General features: G+C 34.9%; 1 long non-coding RNA gene across 1 annotated transcript; it reads left to right on the top strand.

Annotated features, from left to right (window-relative positions):
• The first annotated feature begins 1,766 nt into the window (after positions 1 to 1,766).
• LOC132058394 (uncharacterized) lies at positions 1,767 to 3,224 on the top strand. The gene is made up of 3 exons (XR_009415289.1): positions 1,767 to 1,910; positions 2,002 to 2,104; positions 3,038 to 3,224. It is a non-coding gene; the product is annotated as an uncharacterized LOC132058394 (long non-coding RNA).
• The last annotated feature ends 9,067 nt before the right edge of the window (positions 3,225 to 12,291 follow it).

The raw sequence follows: 12,291 nt of genomic DNA, 5'->3' as shown, positions 1-12,291 counted from the left end.
CGCTAGTCTCCGTTGCCACCTTCCAGTCACCGTCGCCGCCGTATGCCGTTGTCGTCGCCGGCCTATCTGTCAATTTGAGGTATGCTTTCTTTGTTTTCTTAGATTAAATTGTGCTAGTACGCCACTACCAAAAACACGGCCTTTAGCCACGGTTTCAAAAACCGTGGCAAAACTAACAAAAAAATATAACCTTACCTACAATGTAACAACCGTGGCTACAATTTCGTGGGAAAATGAGGCGGGTAATACGATTTCACTCCCTCCCTTTATTTTTTTTTCTTTCCCCCCATTTATTTTCCTCTTTTGATTTTTAGTTTTCCTCTCTCCACAAAAATCGTCCAAAAGTTCACTCCTTCACCTCAATTCCAAAAATCCACTACTTCACCCCAATTCCAAAAATTTGACCGTCTTAATAGTAGCAAAAAATGGTAGAATCACTTCTTTCGGTGTAACAAAATTCTCGCCACTCAAGGTTTTTAAGTCAATTTTTTTGTTCAATCTTCAACGGGTTCCTTTTAGGTTTTGTTTGTGCAAAATCTTGGAAGTATTTAGTGAAAGGAACAATTTTGGAACAAAAAATTCCCCGTGCATGAAGAAATTTGATGTTTTATTATCTTATTGTTCATAAGAGTCATGAATGAAGAAATTTTGTGTTAAATGGGTTATACGAAATTTTGTGTTAAATAGGTCGTTGATTTCTCCTTTTCTTTTCGGTCCGAAAATTTGAAATGTGTTCGGCCTCAATTCTTATAGCTTTGAAGATTAAAAATTTGAACTTGTATGAGCTTTAGGCTAAAGTTCCTTTTTTTTAAATCCTTAAGTTGGGGAAGGCTTCATCCTAGAATGCATCTAAATGTAAGTGAAATTCCCTAATCCTTCTTGCAAATGTTTTTAGCATCAAAGCAACTAGATAGCTATTGATTTCTTAGCCCATCAAGGTACCATATGATTTCTATTTTGCACTTCTTTATTTGTCTCTTATTTTGGCTTAAAATTATAGGTGAGGATTATTGGCAAGAGAGGATTTGTACTCTGTTAACTTGTCTTATCCATTGATTCAATTTTTTCTTTGGTAACAAGAGTAGGAAGAAAATTGAACGAGATCTAAGCTATGTCTGATTGGATGAGAATAGCTGTAGCTTGCGCATTTTTAAGAATCTCTTCTTTATCTATTTTTGTAGTGGTTTCCTTAGAGCAGATAACAATAACAAGATAGGTGAAACAGAAACTTGAAAGGCTGAAAGGGGAACCATCGTTTATCCCTTATAGACGGGATTGGGTGGGATACCCAAAGGAATTATCCCACCAACCAAATATGGGATAATTCAATCCCATGGGACTAATAATCCCATCCCATCCTACCAAATGACCCCTACCGTGAAAGTAGCTTCCCGTTTAGATACAAATGTGGATAGTACGGTCAGTCGAATCGAACTCGTATATTCTTTTACCTTAGTAAGATCTTGAAGAATGGGTGTTTCTCATTCTCCCAGGTAATACTTACAATCTTAACACAATTGGAGCTAGGAGAGGTCCAATACTTGCATTTACTCCCACGTGCACGAGTGTATACATGCACTTTAAACTTCCACCAGGTTAGTTAAGTTAATTTAGCATGATTAAGTGCGGTGGAGTTGGCGCGTATCTTTATAGTTTGGAGAGAAAGTTTACTTTCAATTGCTCCCACTTTTGGGTTTGATTTTGAGCATTCTTTGGTGAGGATTAAACCGCAAGACTAGAATTTTGCTAATATTAAGAACTAGAAAGACACATAAAGTGGTTAGCCTCTTTTTGATGTTTTTATTGTGGCTTTAAATTTTTACAATATGTCATGACCTTAACAACCGATTGCGTACTTCTCTCGCATTGCTAGCTATGAAAGATGCTGTGATTGCTACTATTCTGAAGAAGTGAGCAACTGATTTTTGTTTCCTATGAGAACAATCATATGCTCTCACAAGTTTATATTGTATCTAATGCTATACACGTCATGAATATTAGCTCTGAGATCAAAGATGGGCAGTATATATTTGACATACCAAGTGTAGCAAACAACACTGGACTGCAAGTTGTGGACTTGACAAACCATTTGCAAACTTTGAAGGTGAGTTCCATATTGACTATTATAAGGACAATGGTTCTTTTACGTGGTCTTTTGTGCATATTACCGAAAGACTACGCACGGATGTAAGTTATGTGTAAATTTCCCGACTTCCTTCTTCTATTCCGTATTGATATTAGTTGTTCTATGTCATGTTTTGATGGTTTTCTAAGGATTTAGAATTTAGAAACACAGATATATCATGAAATAATTCGTCAAGAACTTTGGTCCGGGTAAAATGAGAATGATGATGAAGATAGTGAGTATAACAGGAGTTGTTATGCAATTCTCTTCAGCTAGGGTGATTTTTTTTTGTACAACATTGAATTACAATTTTACACGAGCAAAATTCATCTCTAAGAAAAGCGACACGATAAATGAACCACATTATACTCTTCGTCTTTGGATTCGATAGTGGTAGTGTCATCTTGCATTTGTGGTGATCTTCTACCATGAATATGCTATGAAAGGAGTTCATGAAAGGTATTACATAATATTGCGATTTGAGGCCACGCTGGCCATACGGATACGAATTTCCCAAAATCGTTTATGTTGTGAATTTGGTATTGATTTCTTTAATTGCTTTTGTGCTTTAGAAAAACCCAATCTTTCTTTTTCTAGAACTGTGACTAATATAAGCGTTGGGCCTATGCTTCTTATTTTTCTTTAATAAGAAAGAAACATTAGTAGTAATCAGCAGTACGGCTTTACTTGACTTGGAATAAATAATCATGCACCAGCCAAATTCCAGTTTATAGTTTTAGGTTAATTCCAGCCATGATGTTGTACTTAAAAAAATCACTTTTGTTCAGCCTATGATTCTTTTTTCTGGCACGGTACTTCTTAAGGGTTACCTTCTGAATACTTGGAAATATTAAAGGATGTTGTTCATGTTTCTTGTGGCCTCTGGTTGATGGTTATCAAATTTTTTTGCAGATTTTTCCATGTCTGATAGTCAGAAAGAACATGTGGCATCCATTGTGCAGTTTGTGCCTGGACTTGAGTCCTTGAGGCGAAGGTTTGCCATGAATTATCGATAGGAAATTTTGGATGATCTATTTCGTTTTATTGCTTCCAAGGCTGAATGGGAATGACTTGGAGCTGTTGTCAACTCCTGAGGCAAGTTTCTCTCTGATAAGTTAATATATCAAATGACGTTTTGCCCGCAATTCTTTTATAAATTTGTGAGCAGACAACAGTCAAGTATCAAATATTTGTTTAACTATGGAGAGAGTTGTTGTTGTTGCATCTTACTATATCTCTTTACCAATGATTCTTTTTTTTTTCCAGTAATCCTTGTTTGTGAAGTAGGACTTTGTGTAATCCTTGAAATAGAGAAACCGTATACCTAAGATTGTACCTTTCGATTAAATAACATAAAATACTCATTTTACGCGGTGTTCAAATTAGACATGTCTAAAGCTTCTGATAAGGGGTGCTGGTTGTTGTTGAGTCACACTCTTAGAGCTTTTGGATTTGCCGAAAGGTGGAAACATGTGATATGGAGATTGACATCAAATAGTTGTTATTCAATCAGCATAAACTGGATCTAGGATTGGCTTATTTTAACTCATCAAGAAGGCGGAGACTGTGATTCCTTATCACCCTCTGTCTATTAACTTCAGAAAGATACCCTTCAGGCGAGTATAACCATCCTTGAGGGCACTATAATTTTTTTTTTTTTTGGTTGCAATTCTTTTTGGTTTTCAAATAAGAATCTTTGGTAAGAACTTAATATACGAATGTGGCAGACATGGATTTGCAAATGGTCCAACACAGAAACCAAAAGGACAGGAAAATCTTATGCTGACTGAAAGTCCCTATGAGTGAGTTGTAAATACTGATGTTTAGACTATAAAATTGATGATACGTTGAGAAGTATCCTGAGTAGAAGATTAGTGCCATAAGACAGTATTTTTTGTTTGACCTGAACAAGCATGTTTATATTTTGGGGAAGTGACACGGGCATGGTGTAGCTCCCACTATTTAGTCGTTCGAAGTTTACCTTCGCCTATTTGTCCGGAGAGGTCACCTTCTAGCTATTTGAAATGATGTTATAAGAACCCTTCTCGGAATATGATTTTGTTTTATAATTTGCATAGTGATTAAATGTGTTCATTTGAATTTTGTTTCTATCCTATTGCAGGAAGATGATATTGATCCCACACCTTCAAAAAGGAAGGAGAAACAAGGTTTGTCCTTGTTCACTCTTCCTTTTTGTGGATCTGTCCCACTTTACCTCTTTCAGGAATATGTACTACTCGATAAATCATCTGTCCAGACATAGTGACACAAGATGTATTATCATCTTGGAATAGGAAGATGTGTAGCTATGAGCCCTGTTGTAATTTTATTTTGAACATATTGCGCCCCATTCATCAAATGGAAAGGAGAGAGCACCTTTTAGATGAAGAAAGATAAAACGGTTTATATTCTCAATACATGACCTTATTGATATTCTCATATTCTGGATTCCGAGTGTAAATCTCGGATGATTTTTCAATAGCTTAAGGAGAAGGAGCCTTTCTCCTCCTTCAATCGGATTTGGGTACTCATAATTTGCAAAGTTTTAAGATTTGCGTATTTGTTGTATTTTGTTGGGCAGTTCTAAGAAGACAGGGAAGGGGAAGAGGCCAGGAAAGGGAGGGAATCGATACTTTAAGAGTATTGGTTTGGGATTCAAGACTCTCGTGAGGCTACGAAGGTTAATATTCTCATTTCCTATATTTATATGCTCAATTACTCTATTTCATTTGTTTATTTATATTAGCTTTCGTAGTTAGTATAGTGAATATAGTCTTCTTTGTATCAATTGGTGCATGCAGTGCTGCAACCCTCGGTTGTTTTCTGCCTCTTGTGCAGCCTCAATTAAAGCATCATTGATAGGTTCCATAGCTTGATTCAATAGAGTTCCAATAGGCAATGCTCTTGCACCATGATGTGATAATACCTATCCCTAAAAGGAATTCATGACTTAAGTGTTTTTCTAGTTATGTTTCGGGACCCTTTGATTTGCATTATTGAATATGTGTTGGATCGATCGGCTCATTGTTTCATTTCAGAAAGCAAGTTAAATTAAAACAAGGTTAACAACTTAATATATGCTTTTTCTTTTCTCTTGATAGGAGGGTGATGTGTTTGGAGTTTTATTTGACTATGGCCTCTTGATTAGACTCGACTAATGAAAGTGATCGGCTTGTTGTTGACAACATAAGTGCACGATTAGAGGAGTCATTGAATTCCTTGCAAGCTGCAACACTCTACGATTGCCTCTCCTCTAGAATCGCTATTTGTTTGTCTCCACCTGATTGTTGTTCATTGTTGTCATTGATCACCATTGGCATAGTAGCCACGTACCATGCACCAAGGCCAACCGTTGCCACCGATTATTTCTCTGTCGCTTACTATTACCTTGAAGCTGCCACTTGAGCATTATTATCGAACTACAACCTTTTTGAATTTTTCAACATTACTAGTTCCTTGTTGTCCTCTAAATCTTCTTCAAATTGATCACGAGTTGACACCCATTGTTTATGAACAAGTGATTGCCTCTTTTCTCCGGGGATGAACACAAAAAAAAAAAAAAAAAAAAAAAAAAAAAAGGTTTCTCGACGATTTAGCTAGTGGTGCGGATGATGATGGGACTCACGTGTCAAACACACAAAGGCATGTTTGAATGTTAATGTGGTGGTGGATTTGTGGATTTGCGAGGGTGAAGTAGTCTAATATGTTGTAGACTAACTTAGTGTAGACTAGTTTAATGTTTTGTGGATGTTTACAAATGTTGAAGTAGTTTAATGTTGTTTTGATGTTTGCGAAGGTTGAAGTAGCTTAATTAGTGTCTCTTGTGAATGTTTAATTGACGTTTTTATTCAACTTTGAAGTAGTTTCGAATTGAATGTGATGTTTTGGTGGTTGTAATCTATGTGTTGTAATAGTAGCTTATTGTTTTACGTATTTATAGCAGTTTGGTGTATTGTTGGCAGCTATATGAGCTGGTTTTAGTTGAAAGTAAAATTATTTTCATTTTGATAGGGGGGCAGCTGGAATAACAGCTATGTGCTACAATTTTTTTTCCAGAATACCGACCTCATAAGGTCGGTTTTCTGAAATTTTTCCCAGAAATTGCAAATTACCGACCTCATGAGGTCGGTTTTCTGCAAAAATTTTCAGGGAATTGCAAATTACCGACCTCATGAGGTCGGTTTTCTGCAAACATATGTCAATTACCGACCTCATGAGGTCGGTTTTCTGCAAACATATGTCAATTACCGACCTCATGAGGTCGGTTTTCTGCAAAAAATTTCCACAAATTCTAAATTACCGACCTCATGAGGTCGGTTTTCTGCAAACATATGTCAATTACCGACCTCATGAGGTCGGTTTTCTGTAAAAATTTTTCCAAAAATTCTAAATTACCGACCTCGTGAAGTCGGGTTTTGGCAAAATAGGACGACGAAAATCTCAATATATACATTATATATATATATATATATATATATATATATATTCATATAACTTACCGACCTCATAGGCGGTAAACTAATATCATTATATTATTAATATAATTTACCGACCTCACGAGGTCGTACTTTATATAAATAATAGCCGACCGAAAAAAAAAAAAAAATATTACCGACCTCATGAGGTCGGTTTTTTGCGACCTCATGAGGTCGGTAATAATTCCGACCCACTCTTTTCCGACCTTCAACTGAGGTCGGTTTTGAGGTCGGTTTTTGCCCAAAACCGACCTCATGAGGTCGGTAATTGACCTTTTTTGAGGTCGGAAAATCCAGTTTTTTTAGTAGTGATAGAATCAGTCCATAATAACTCTGACCTATGATTATCTGCAAAAAAAAGTACTAATATATCATCGGGACCTAGGTGAACATTCGGATCCATGAAAGAGTCATGTCTGTAGAAACTAAATTATTCATTATTCTTGAAATTAAAGTGAAATTATATTAACTAATTAATCATTTATAGGGAATATGTGAATTATGCTGTATTATATTTTGTGACTAATTATATCTAATTATAATTATTCTCCTAACTACAATTAAAGAAATAACGAGCTAATTTATTTAACGATTAACATAGGATAAAAAATTTCACAAATAAATAAATTAACAATGCCATAATTAACAAATATTAGGAGATTACTATATTTCTCTAATTAAATAATTTCACAAATAAATAAATTAACAATGCCATAATTAACAAATATTAGGAGATTACTATATTTCTCTAATTAAACAATTTCACAAATAAATAAATTAGCAATGCCATAATTAAAAAATATTAGGAGATTACTATATTTTCTCTAATTAAACAATTAATAAAGAATTAACAAATTAATAATTCATAAATAATTTAACAAAATAACAATTCATAATCAACAATTAACAACTAATAAATTAACAATTAACAGTGACATAATTAACAAATAATAGTAGATTACTATATTTTTTCTAATTAAACAAGTCATGAATAATTAACAAATTAACAATTCATAAAAAAATTAACAAATTAACAATTCATAATCAATTAACAAAAACAAAAAAAAGTCCCAAAAAGGGGCAGCCCAACAGCCAACAAATGCAAAAATAACAATGATTTTCAAAAATTCGAGACTATGAAACGCTAAACATGCTTAGGATTATAATGTATTTAACAAAATAATTAAAAAATTTATAGTAGAATACGTTGATCGAAGCTTGTTGTAGGGTTGTTTTAATCGAGTTGTACATCGCCTTTTTCAAAAATCGGACCTTGGAATCTCGCTCCTTGACTTGACTATACCGAGAATCTAAACTTTTCAAACGAAATTTGAATAGAAAATGACGTTTTCTTAAAGTGGGCTCCGCAGTTTTCTCGTTTGATGGCATTTTTTTTTTTTTTTAACTTTTGGGAGGGACGAGTGGTGGAACCCAATGGGTTTTCGTCGGGGTCTATAGCGCAGTATTTTACTGCGCTAAAGGAGAGGGGCAATATCCTTTAACGCAGTAAAATCTTTGCGTTAAAAGACTTAACCGTGCCGTGACGGTTAAGTCCTTTTGTGCCTCTTTTTTTCTTTGAGATATTTTGGTACAAGTTTTTTTTTATTGGATCATTTTGGTTCCGGACTCTCTGTTTCGTTCATTCCATTATGTTTTTTCCCTTTTTCTTTCCTCCTCTCTTTGGTAAAATGCTAAGGGCTGACGAGGGAAAGGATGGAACACTTCAAGTTGTTACTTTCCTCTTACAATTGTCGAGTAGTATATTCTTCTTCTGTCACAATTTAAGTCTTATTTTCCTTTTTTTATCGGTTTTCCAAACGAATGTCTCTTTCTATATTTAATAAGTTAGATAATTTAAATATCTTACATCTTACATGGCGAGTTTATAACTATAAGATTCAAAAGACATTTTAATATATTATACACATCTTTAATTTAGGAGCTCAAAATTTAAATATATCATTTTATTTCTTAAACTTCATGTTTAATCAAACTAAGAAACTTAAATTGGAATGGAGGGAGTGACTTTTTTTTCTTTTTTTTTGGTTGGTCTAAAGATTATATATTAACTTAAGGGAAAAGGGTCAAAAATGCCCTTCTGCTTTGGGGAAAGGGCTAAAAATATCCTCCGTTATAAATTTGGATAAAAAATACCCTTCCTGTCATTAAAGTTTTCAAATATACCTCTGTCTTAACGAAAACTGCCAACATAACCCGATTTCATTTTTAAACCCGCTCCATTTAAACCCGACTCAACTAAATAAAAACCCATATGGGTCACTCGCTCCTGTGCTTAGTGGCTCCAGATGTAGGACTCGGGAACAAGTTGATCGCATATGGGTTTTTTATGTAGTTGGGTCGGGTTTAAATGGAGCGGGTTTAAAAATAAAATTGGGTTATTTTGGGGGATTTGGGGATTTTCGTTAAGATAGGGGTATATTTGAAACCTTAATGACGGGACGGTATTTTTTACCCAAATTTATAACGAATGATATTTTTAACTCTTTTCTCAAAGTAGTGAAGCATTTTTGACCCTTTCCCCTTAACTTAATGCTTCAGAACTATTTCTTTTGCTTGTATGCTTCAAAATTATCTTTCGTTAACTTAATGGTAGAACAAACAGAATAAATAAAGGACCTTTTTCATTTATAAGTAAAAATTCCTGTCATTTTTCACATTATTGATTTCGATTAGTAAGTATTTGTAATTAAATTGATAAAGCAAAGTTTTAATATGTTAAATATGCTACTCCCTCCATCCAAATTTATGTGACACATTTTTCTTTTAGTTTGTTCCAAAAAGAATGTCATCTTTTAACTTAACTTTGACATTTTCATTTTACCCTTAATGAAATGCTCCCTCCGTCCCAATTTAAGTGTCTTAGTTTGAGCAGCACGAAGTTTAAGAAATAAAGGAAGACTTTCGAATTAAAGATATGTGTAATTCTTTAGATCATCTGGTCCTAAACTTGTCAATACTTACTAAATATAGAAATATACATTTTTTTTGGGACAAATTAAAAAGGAAAGTAAGACACTTAAATTGTAATGGAGGGAGTAGTAATTTATACATTGTCATCTTTCACAAATGTATAAACTTATTATAGATCACAAATTTTAAAAAAACATTCTTGCTTTCTTTCTAAAACTTTCTATATAGTTATATGATGTCACATAAATTGACATCGAAAAGTAATAACTATGACTATATGATGACGCAGACAAGGCTGCAGTAAACTTTAAGCCGAGAAAAAAAAAATCTTATATAAGAAAAAATCTGTCTTGGACAAGTCCTGTCTTTGACAAGTCATGCCTCTAGACTACTTTATTTTTCTAGACAAAATCGCCGCGCCTCTCTTCTTCTTCTTCTCTAATTAGTATGGACGTAGAAATGTGGTACTCCCAGGGGCCCCTATGCTTAACCAAAACCTCTCTCTAACGGACCCCGGCACTTTTGTAACCAAAAAAAAAAATTTGGAATCAAACTAATCCATTAAAAAAAAAGAATCAAATTAGGCTTCGTGCACAGAATCTGTCCATAAAACCCCTATCAAAAATCCCTGGCCCCAATCTTTATTCTTTGGAAATCAAACTCAAAATTAAAGTTTTTTTCATACTTTGACCGAAGATTAGTTACGTTTCAAAATACTAGAATATAAATATTTTATATAGAACTTAATATTTTTTTAGTGTACAATAATATCGGCTCATTACATCAAGTATACATATACATTTGGATCGTCGTTTTAGGGGTTGTAAAATGCTCCGAAGTACGTTTGAAAACTTGTTATATTTAGGTTTAAGTGTCATATTTTATAGGGTTTTGATTAATCTCTTTTGTTTTACTCCCAAAGCTATGAAAGTACTTTTTTGGTTCAAAAAAGATAGAAAAGAAAAAATTACTCTGCTTTGTATTAGGTGTTTTTTTTTTCTTTTATGTCTTTTTTATTTTGTTATTGTATTGTGTAATCCGCACCTTTTGAATGTGCAAAAAAAATAATATAATATTTAAAAATAATTCATCCAATACGAGAGGTTCATAATAATTGAAAAATATTTCATTCCATTAGCAACAAAACACATCATTAAATTACAATAGACTTAAAAAAAAAATCAAGTTCTAGACACTCTTCTACTTCCAGATGTGCTGCCACCACGGGAGTTTTGCCCACATGAACGCTTATCATGCCCAAATTGCTTACATATTGAGCACTTGCGAGAGTAAGTCTTTTCGCTAACATCCATTTGATTGTGATAATGGGTTAACTTATTTTTTCCCAATTTATGGATATGGTTCTTATTCGCAATCATAGAAAACGGCGCGGCTGGCCAATAAGCTTGATCACTAAGGGGACGGAAGTGGCCGAAATATGCTTTAAGGTATTTTACGACCTTATATTCCTCCGCCACATAATCAGTTACATTTCTGGTCATTCTCTCAAAGCACTTGACTGCATGAGAACATGGCATGTGGTACGTTTTCCACTTACCACAAGTGTATGGTTTTTGTACGCTCAGTAACGATATGTTTGTTTCCTCCTTGGCCGTCGCAATAACCCGTTCTAACTTCATACACCGTTGAACGATGTCATACTCGGTCATTTGGTGACCCTCTGCCTTTCTTCTATGGTGCTCCATCTTTTTTGTAGGGCTTTGGCATCCATGTTCTCTCGTCGACTAATATACCTCTGGCCTACCTTTCCTACCCGCAAATCGCTCCACGACCTGCCTGAAAGTTAGTCTTACCATTGCGGTGACAGGTAGTCCTCGTGTAGATTTGACGAGTCCATTGAAAGACTCCGAGCTGTTCGTAGTGAGCATGCCCCATCTCCTTCCTCCATCAGCATAAAGCGTCCATTTTTCAACTTCTAATTTCATCAACCAAACATATGCCTCTCCACCACTTCCTTAGCGACTCCATTTTTGCGCCCATTTTCTTGTTGATCTTCGCATCGCGCCCCCCACATCAATTTGTTTACGATTGCCATTTCCAAACTTTGTTTGCAAATTAGCCTTTAAGTGCCTTAAACAATATCGATGGTAAGCATGTGAGGTCGCCACCTTCCGCAGTACGCATATTGTGCAATATGCCTTTATGACGATCCGATAGGACACATATGCCCTGACGACCCTTAATAACATGAGTTTGTAGATGAGTCAAGAGCATCCCCCATGTCTCGTTGCTCTCGTTGGCGGCAATTGCGAAAGCAAGAGAGAATATTGATCCATTGGCATCCATACCTACTGCAATTAAGAGCTTAATGTCATATCGGTCATATACATGCTTCCCATCTATGGATATCACATTCCGGTAGTGAGCAAAACCATCAATACTTGGTTTGAATGCCCAAAAGACGAAATCGAAAATTCTGCCCTCTAAAAGCCGCCACTATACAACAGTGCGTAATTATCATGTTTTAGAGCCGCCATATACCCCGGCAACGCCTGAAAAGAGGATTTCCAAGTTCCAAATATCATCTCAAAAGCACGTCTTCGCCCCAGAAATCCCTTTCTCTTGCTTATGATTTTACCATATTCTAAGTGGATCATGCTAATACAAGTTTTGATAACCATCCTGCATAAGTTTAAACAAACAACATTTAGTAATGATATTTTAATTGCTATAAGATATATAATGTAAACGGCCAGATAAGTTACCTTGGAGTTTCCTCAATGTGTTTAAGTAACACAT

Source organism: Lycium ferocissimum, chromosome 5 (assembly GCF_029784015.1).
Source record: "Lycium ferocissimum isolate CSIRO_LF1 chromosome 5, AGI_CSIRO_Lferr_CH_V1, whole genome shotgun sequence".
NCBI classification, from domain to species: Eukaryota; Viridiplantae; Streptophyta; class Magnoliopsida; order Solanales; family Solanaceae; genus Lycium; species Lycium ferocissimum.
Note: the sequence above shows the minus strand (reverse complement) of the source record. Positions and strands in the feature narration are given on the sequence as shown.